Source organism: Bubalus bubalis, chromosome X (assembly GCF_019923935.1).
Source record: "Bubalus bubalis isolate 160015118507 breed Murrah chromosome X, NDDB_SH_1, whole genome shotgun sequence".
Classification (NCBI taxonomy): domain Eukaryota; kingdom Metazoa; phylum Chordata; class Mammalia; order Artiodactyla; family Bovidae; genus Bubalus; species Bubalus bubalis.
The window spans coordinates 56,477,435-56,484,758 of NC_059181.1; the positions used below are offsets into that span (position 1 = coordinate 56,477,435).

Sequence of the window (7,324 nt, forward strand, 5' to 3'; positions counted from 1 at the left end):
TAAGAGTGGAAATCAATAAAATTGAAAACAGAGAAAGATCAATGAAACTAAAAGCTGGTGTGTTGAAAAGACAATGAAATTCGTAATCCTCTAGCAAGACTGACAAAGATAAAAAGAGAGAAGACACAAATTACCAATATCAGAAATGAAACAGTAGATGTAACTATAGATTCTGTAGTCATTGAAAGTAAGGGAATATTACACACCACTTTATGCACATAAATTCAATAACTTGGATCAAACAGTCCAGTTTTCTCACAAAACATAGACTCCTACAATTTACCCACTATTAAATATGTAGGTCCTCTGAACAGACACTAAACAGATAACCTGAATAATTCCTTAACTATTGCAGAAATTGAAGCCATACTCAAAAGCTTCCAAAAGGAAATTTCCAGGCCCAGATGGTTTCACTGGAGAATTCTACTGAACATTAAAAGAAAACATATCATCTACATAATCTCTTCCAGAAAAGAGAAGAGGAGAGAACACTTCCTAACTCATTTATTGAGATCTGTATTATCCTAATACTAAAACCAAAGACAGGACCAAAAAAGAAAACTACACACCAATGTCTGTCACAAACTTGGACACAAAAATCCTCAAAAAAAGCATTAATTAATAATTCTTGCAATATAAAAAAAAAGAATTATACACCACAAGCAAGTGAAGTTTATTCCAGGAATGTAAGGCTGGTTCAATATTCAAAAATCAATAAGGGGATTCCCCCATATTAACAAGCTAAAGAAGAAAAATCATATAAATTCATACAGTATTGACAAAATTCAACATACTTTCACGATAAAAGCAGACACATTGACAAATAGAACGTAACTAAGAATCTAGAAATAGCTGCACAAAAGTATGGCAAATTTATTTTTGACAAAGGTACAAAAGGAGTCAGTGGAGGAACTGCAGTCTTTTTAACAAACGGTGCTTAAGTAATCGAACATTCAAATATATGCACCTCGATCTAAGACTAACCGCTTCCTACAAAACAACTCAAACTGGATCATGGACAGCGGAAGAAGAAATGAATAAAATCATTATCACAGTGAAGACTTAATCTCTCCTTTCTCTGTAAGAGAATAAGCAAACCAAAAAGTACAAATTTTGTACAACACAAATGACAGCTAAACAATTAAATATTATTTTCGAATTATACATGGAACATTTATTAAAAAGTCACCAAAGACTAGGCCATGAGTCCCCTCAGATTTCAAGAAATGAGCTTCATGCAGACATTTTTCTAACCAAAGAAAACTTAGAAGTCTAGTAAAAAGATAAACTTCTGTAAAATGAAAGCGCACTTCTAAATAATTCATGGACCCCTCCCCCCCCCAAAAAAAAAAATCAACTCTTGGAAAACACTTAGAATACAATGCACCAAGCCCTGTGGGTCTCAGAGTGAACTTGAAGACCTTAACATTGATATGAGAAAAGAGGAAAGCCTGAAAAATAAAAGGCGAATCATCCAACTATATCCAGACAACCGATTCCAACACTGACCAGACAGAATTCCCCAACACTCACCCTCCCTGGGTCCCCTTTACCTTCACACCGCTCCGGCACAGAGCAACGGGATCCTCTTCACAACAACTAGTAAACCTCGGCAGAAAACTGCAGCCGCTTCCGGTCACCACCCCTAGCACCGCCCCTTCTCGGGGTTTGGGTGGGAGGGTCACACGAAGGGGCGTAGCTCCGCACAGGCGCAGAACCACGATCGAAGCCACAGTCAACCAACAGTCAACATGGCGATGTTACGGAGTCAATGTTTTGGGGCATTCAATGCCCCTCGGCAGCGTTGTCAGGCGGGGAATGTGGCCGCGCCCAAGTTGCGCTACCCCGTGGGGTACGCCATGTTGGAGGAGTGTCCATTCCGTACAGAGGATGAGGAAGCCTCTGCTCACGTGGCGGAGCGGTGGCCCTGTCTCACAGGCGGTGGGAAGCAAGAATGGGGGCGTTTCTCTGGGCGGGCTTCTTGGAGAAAGGGTCTTTGGCTCTGAACTCTATGGATCTGTGTAATGATGTTCAGAGAAGGTGAGAGGCCTCTGGGAAGACAGATGCCAGTGGCTATTATCTCCTGGCTGATAACAGGGGATGAGAAGTCGGACTGCTTGTAGGCTTCTCCTGGAACATATCACGAGGGGCGAAAGGGAAGAAACCAGGGACCTACAGGCCCTCCTAGGATAAAGCGCTGGAGGAAAAGGGGAAGGAGTCAGTGTAAGCTTCCCCTCTGCTGGGCTTGTGGGGGTGGCTGTGGGATTTGGATGCTCCCCAAATCGACATTATCGACGTACCCACTCCAGCCACCCCAGCTAAAATAAGTTTATGCCAATTTTTTAAAAATTTTCCCTTAATCTAATACGATATGTCAATAAAAATCTTTTAGGAAAATTTGCTTTTTTCATAAAATAAAATCTATATAGTAATAGTGCCCTTACTTTGCAAATGTAGCTTTAAGACAAGACCGCTTCTGCCCTGTAACCAGTTTGTTGCCCCTTGTCACCTCTAGTAAGGAAATCCTGGAGATGCCCTTGCCCTCTGGGAGATGTCACTGGGCCACATGAAGAAGTCACGCTGCCCTTCTCCTGGGAATGCCTACGTATCTTTCTACGTATTGGAACCCAAGTTCCAATATCTCCTTCATGGAATCCTCCTGACAGAGGTAGAGGGCTCTGTAGCCCACTGCAGGCCCTTCTGAATCCTCAAGTAAGGAAGGTGTTTGGAGGAGCTCAGGTGTGAACTTGCTGGATGCTCTCAGTCCAGTGACATTCCATCTGGGCCTCAGTTTAGCAATCTGGAATATAAGGGTGTCCTATTCCAATTAGCCTAAGAACATCTGGGATTAATCTGTAGTCTGACAAATTTATCAGTCAGTGAGGGAGACCACACACCAGAGGAACCATGGAGTGGTTCACTAAACAAAAGAAAAAATGGAGTTATGAAATTCTGAGAAATGGTGAAGTTCAGATGAAATGTGAATGAAGCAGTGTTTTGGTAAAGTCAAACCAAAGCCGGGCTATATGTGGGCTATAAGGTGAACTCAGAACCCTGTTTCCTTGGAAACCATAAAGTTAAGATAGATATGGAACTTTCTATCTAGATACCCCCTCTCTCTGCACTGGGGTTGGAAACCTTAGCTGCTCTTTTGTGTGTAAGTGACTTAAACTCTTCAGCAAGAGTGGGATGTTTTATCTATACTGATAGCAAACAGTTTGATACTTTATGATTGTAGAGAACAAAGTCTCTCAGTGAGTAAAAAAGCAGCAGTCACTCAAAGCAGGAGTTCTTTATGGCATTACAGATACAGGACATCCTGGAGAGAAATAATGTCTCCTATTAATTTTCATCTGACTTTATCTGTGTCGGTTCTCCCAGCCTTATGAATGGCAGAGTATACTTTTACATTCTTAGCTAATTTTTACTTTCTTAGATGGTTAGAGTCTCTGATTATCCCCGATTCTCTTTCTGCCCCTATAGTCCTGGTCTGGGTGTTTGCTGAATGAATACATGAAAGAAGAAATGGAATCAGTGGAAGCATGTTTGGTATGCATACTAGTCTAACACAGCACCAGGAATCATTGTTAATGTCGGTGTCATAATAGTACTACGGTTATGTTTTTAAAAAGCTAAGTCTACTAGACTATTTCAGAGAAGAAAGAAGGAGCCAATAGTCATACGAAGAGCTGTTCAAAGTCATTAGTGATCAGGGAAATACAAATAATGAGACAACATTTTACACCCAACTTGCAAAAATTAGGTCTGACAAAACAGACTGTTGGAGAGGATATATAAATACAGGATCTCCTTGTCCTGTTGAAGGAATATAAATCAGTGTGACCACTTCAGGAAATAGTTGGCATTTCCTCCTGCAGTGAATATTTACAGACCTCACAATCTATCCTGTCCATGCTTAGGAATACATCTATGAGAACCACTTGCACAGGAAACCTAGAATATGCATGGTATCTTGTTCACGATAGCAAAACCTGGAAACAAAAGTGAATGGAGTCAAAATGAATGAACCAGAACAGTACCCAACAATAGGGATGAATTTAAGGGGAAAACAACAACAACAACAACTGTGATTCCCGAAATAGTATAAAAAGCATAACACACTTTTATAAAACTAAAAAGAATTATTTAGGATTTTGTATAGTTGTGATAAAATTATATTAAAAGGAAATAAAAAACTGATGAACTTGGTATTTAGGATGATGTTTACCTCAGTTGAGGATAGGCAGGGCCAGGAATTGAGGAGAAACGTGGTTAGATGGAATTATTGTTAAGGCCATACCTTTTATTTTGGGTGGTAGGTGAATAAGTGCTAATCATATTATTAAAACTAATTTAATGTTTAAGTTAATCTGGAAAATTAAGCTGTTAGATGGTGAGATGGGCAGGGAAGTTGGGCGTGCTGCAGTCCATGGGGTCGTGAAGACTCAGACACGACTTGGTGATTGAACAACAACAACAAACTTAGATAAATATCTAAATATAAAAAGAGAAAGTCTGCATGGAGAAAAGTACAGTCCTGTCCTTGAATGGGCTAAGAAAATCTTTGGCCCCAGCCCAGAGACGCCACCCAGTGGTGGGATGATCAAGAAGGCAGGCGCTCCATGGCCTTGACACGTAACTGTGGCCCCTGCCAAAGGTGCTCTGCCTCTAAGGCTCACCCCGGCACACCACTCATGCACCTGCTCAAATGTCTTTTTTTCTTTAAAAAAAAAATTATTGAAATGCAGTTGATTAGCAATGTTGTGTTAGTTTCAAGTGCACAGTAAAGTGATTCAGTTATACAGTCATCATTTTTACATTCTCTTCTATTATAGGTTATTACAAGATACTGAATATAGTTCCCTGTGCTATATAGTAGGTGCCTGTTGTTTATCTGCTTTATGTATGGTAATGTGCATCTGTTAATCCCATACTCCCAATTAACCCCTCCCACTTTGAAAGTGAAAGTCACTCAGTCGTGTCCTGCTCTTTGCGATCCCACAGACTATACAGTCCATGGAATTCTCCAGGCCAGGATACTGGAGTGGGTAGCCTTTCCCTTCTCCAGGGGATCTCCCCAACCCAGGGATCGAACCCATGTCTCCTGCATTGCAGGCGGATTCTTTACCAGCTGAGCCACAAGGGAAGCCCTCCCACTTTGGTAGCCATTAATTTTGAATCACCTGGTAAATAGGCCAGAGTAGCTCATCCAGATGAGGACTGTGTTGCCTCTGGTGTCCAAAGAGGCCCTAGGTGTTGTCCCTCCTTTTTGCTTACGGAAGAGCCGGATGCAAAACTTATTCTTCAAGAGGTTAGAAGGAGTATCTCAACAAGCCCCCCACCACTGGACCCCTAGTAATCTCACTGACATAGAAGGCCCCTAAGTTTTTTTTCAGATTCATTTCCCGTCTTCTGACACACAAATATCTTATCCACAAGTCTACAGTAGTTGGTCACTCTTGTCCATTAGGTCTAATCAGCATAATATCCATGTAATGGACCAATGTGGGGTTCCCAGGTGGCACCGGTGGTAAAGAATCTGCCTGCCAATGCAAGAGATGTAAGGGACATGGGTTTGACCCCTGGGTTGGGAAGATCCCCTGAAGGAGGTCACAGCAACCCACTCCAATATTCTTACCTGGAGAATCCTGTGGACAGAGGAGCCTGGCAGGCTACAGTCCATAGTGTCGCAAAGAGCCAGACATGATTAAAGTGACTGAGCATGAAGACATGTGATGTGATGTCTTGTGGAAGGGAAAGTTGACCAAAATCCCTACAAACTAAATTATGACACAGGACTGGAGAGTTGATCTACCTCTGAGGTAGGACAGTGAAGGTATATAGCTGGCCTTGCCAATGGAAAGAAAACTGCTTTTGCTGGTCTTTACTAGCAGCACTGATTTTAAAAAAGGCATTTACCAGATAAGTATCTGCATGCCAAGTATCAAAGGATGTGTTCGTTTGCTCAGGCAACAAAACTGTATCTGGTATAGCAGCTGCTGTTGGAGACACTACCTGGTTAAGTTTAGATAATCCACTGTCCTTCTCCAAGACCCATTTGTCTTCTGCACAGCATGACAAATAGGCACGTTGAATGAGGATGTAGTGGAACCACCATCCCTGCATCTTGTAATAACTTACAATGGAAGAGAATGTAAAAATGATGACTGTATAACTGAATCACTTTACTGTGCACTTGAAACTGACACAACATTGCTAATCAACTGCATTTCAATAATTTTTTAAAAAAAGAAAAAAAAAAAGACATTTGAGCAGGTGCATGAGTGGTGTGCCAGGGTGAGCCTTGGAGGCAGAGCACCTTTGCCAGGGGCCACAGAAAGTGTCAAGGCCGTGGAGCGCCTGCCTTCTTGATCATCCCACCACTGGGTGGCGTCTCTGGGCTGGGGCCAAAGATTTTCTTAGTCCATTCAAGGACAGGACTGTACTTTTCTCCATGCAGACTTTCTCTTTTCATATTTAGATATTTATCTAAGTTTGTTGTTGTTCAATCACCAAGTCGTGTCTGAGTCTTCACAACCCCATGGACTACAGCACGCCCGACTTCCCTGTCCATCTCACCATCTAACAGTTTAATTTTCCTGATTAATATAGTAGAGCTTTGTTCTTTATTTTACTTCTAGTACTGTGTATAATTTAATCTCAAACTTCCGATTTAACCCTCTTCCCCACCTGCCTTTGGTAACCATAAATTTGTTTTCTACATCTGTGAGTTTATTTCTGTTTTATAAATAAGTTCATTTGTACCATGTTTTTAAAATCCACAGATAAGATATTATCATTCAGATGTGTTTTCCTCAGATGTTTTTCTTCCCTGACCTATCCCACAACTCTCTAACTCCTCACTATGCATTTGTTTTCTTCATAGCCTTCCTTTTTATCGGAATTTATCTTATTCATTTCCTGTTTGCTCATTTCTGTTCATGCTGATATTGCAGTGATTTCTGCTTCTCACATATGTATTCAGCTGCTTTATTTTTAGTATCTTTTTTTTTTTTAAACAACTTAGTCTTTTATTTGCCCAAGGCCAGCTGTTGCAGGCACTGAGGCCCTAAGACTTCCAGAAGGGATGGGGGTGGGGGGGGGTCACCCTGCCTCCCAGGTGCTGCCTGCCCCATCCTGCTTCCTGCAGGAGATGGGAGAGTAGAGAAAGTGTGCCCTTGCACCATCAAGTATCTCAGTTGTGTGTGTGTGTCAATCGCTCAGTCGTATCTGACTCTTGCGACCCCATGGACTGTAGCCCACCAGGCTCCTCTGTCCAGGGCATTCTCCAGGCAAGAGTACTGGAGAGGGTTGCCATTTCCTT

At 41.8% G+C, this 7,324-nt stretch overlaps 1 protein-coding gene across 5 annotated transcripts in view; it reads right to left on the reverse strand.

Annotated features, from left to right (window-relative positions):
* Window positions 1-2,255, reverse strand: part of ZNF81 (zinc finger protein 81) — a 141,779-nt gene extending 139,524 nt beyond the window's left edge. For 3 of the 5 annotated variants that reach the window (XM_045164456.1, XM_045164455.1, XM_045164457.1), the window contains exon 1: window positions 1,554-1,699. The gene's annotated coding sequence lies outside the window, so the exon portion shown is untranslated. Of the gene's footprint in view, window positions 1-1,533 lie in introns of all 5 variants that reach the window. The other 2 variants (XM_044937092.2, XM_044937091.2) reach the window with 2 other exon arrangements.
* Between the last annotated feature and the right edge of the window lie 5,069 nt (window positions 2,256-7,324).